Genomic DNA, 2,194 nt, shown 5'->3' on the forward strand with positions numbered 1-2,194 from the left:
CTTCGAGAGATTTGGGAGAGATTTGACATTCTTGGAGAGATTTCACATACAAAGAGATATGTGGGAGAGATTTCACATACTAAGAGAGATTTGGGAGAGATTTGACGTTCTTGGAGAGATTTCACATACAGAGAGATATGTGGGAGAGATTTCACATACTAAGAGAGATTTGGGACAGATTTGATGTTCTTGGAGAGATTTCACATACAGAGAGATATGTGGGAGAGATTTCACATACTTAGAGAGATTTGGGAGAGATTTCTCGTAGAGAGAGATAAAGTGAAAACGATTGAGAGAGGTTTCATTGGTGACCTTTTTGAGTGTTCGACTTCGCAATGCAGGGTCCGTAAGCCCCGTTAAGCCTTGTTTAAGGATCTTGTATACTCCCGATGAGTATGCAACATTGTTTTATCGGTTTGGCTCGCCACGTACCACCGTTTTAGGTTAAGGAGATCTAGATGTACGCACTTTTCGATTTATGATCTCTCATTAGAATAGAGAGTTGTTTAGAAATTACATAACGTAAACTCTAGTACTCATGGCAAATTGAGTTGACCGGTTTGACTTGTTGACTTTAGTTGACTTTGACTTGACCGAAAATTGACGGTTGTCACACATATAGTATTAAGAAATAATGAAAACAAAACTCATAGCAGATAACAACATAACAATTAAAACACACACTTTTTTTATTACTGATAAAGGTTTAGTACATGTTACGTGAAAATTTGGCTTGTATAAGGTACAATACATGGGATATTAGTAAAACAGAATAACAACCCCATCGAGTAGTGTAGTCACTTAATCGATGGGTTAGCCCCACCCAAGAAGATAACATCAAATAGTATAATAATGCTAACTAGTAGTGTGATGACACTCCTACGCCGAAATGACGCACAAGGAGTTCGGCCATCTCACTCATTTCACGAGTGATCTCAGCTTCTTTTTGTTCTGCTCGAACTGCCCTAGCTTCGGTTGCAAAGAGTTGTTGCTTGAGGGTTGTTACCTCCTCCTCTAAGGAGCGTAGACGGTCAGTAGGGTCCTCTCGTGCTATGTGTTGTTCTGCTATTATTTCCAAAGGGTGGGGCTCGTTCGGGATTCCTATGATGCCTTCTTCTTCCTCATCTGACTCCTTATCAGATTTTCCATCCTCATAGTTCGTCTCTTAATATTCTTCCGCTCCTACTTCTGGGTTTCCCACTTGAATCTCTTCTGGTTCATCATCTATCCATCTGTTTGCCACCAGGTCCTGATAGTAGAGATCTCTATGTTGAAACTCAACCATGATGTCTATGTGAGAATGGAGGTGTGAGAAGCATGTAGAAAGTGTACGTGCGAAGGTTACATAATATCCTAAAATACTTCTATAGTATTTTAATTGTTTATGTTTGTTTCATCAATTCTTTGGGTATTAGGTTGACAAGTTTCCGGTTCGTTGTCCACCCCGATCACTCCCAAACACATGTTTGGTCGTATTTTGAATAAATTTAGTTGATCATGCTATATTTATCCCCAATACGATTACATAACTGCCCGAGTTTAATCGTGATGTCCAACTTCTCCAATAATTGCCAAGGTTTAATCTTTATTCAGAGTATTTTAGTCCCATTTTATTTATAGTTGCATATCATGTATGGTTAGATATGCTAGTTCACTATAAACAATGTTTTGATACCAATTTGTCACACCCCCAAACCGGAATGGCGGAAATGTCCGGGGGTGAATGACTTCATCTTCTAATATCATAACAAGTGTGTATAAATGAAACATAGACATCATCATCACCATGCATAAAATATAACAACATACATAGTTTACATCATTGTGTTTGTCGATAAAATTACATCCCAAAAATATCAAGTGTATGATGAAAAATAAAATACAACAACATCCCAGAAGTCCAAAGTTGCCAACCTGCTTAATGAGTTCCTGAGAATACAAGTTATTTTGAAAAGCGTCAATATATAAAATGTTGGTGAGTTCATAAGAATGTTTATATGAAAACTTTACATTGGTTTGAAAACACTAGAAAATCCTATATTTTTTGTAAAAATAGTTTGTGAATTTTGTTTCAATTCTCGTACTATAGCATGTGTATCCTTGTTTTATCTTGTTTGAAAATGTATAGAGAGTGGTTCCAAGAAAATCATGTATTTTCTGTGTCATGAGGAATTGTGGTCTTAAACCCAAAGAC

This window comes from Lactuca serriola, chromosome 2 (assembly GCF_051521515.1).
Source record: "Lactuca serriola cultivar US96UC23 chromosome 2, Lser_US96UC23_V15, whole genome shotgun sequence".
Lineage (NCBI taxonomy): Eukaryota > Viridiplantae > Streptophyta > Magnoliopsida > Asterales > Asteraceae > Lactuca > Lactuca serriola.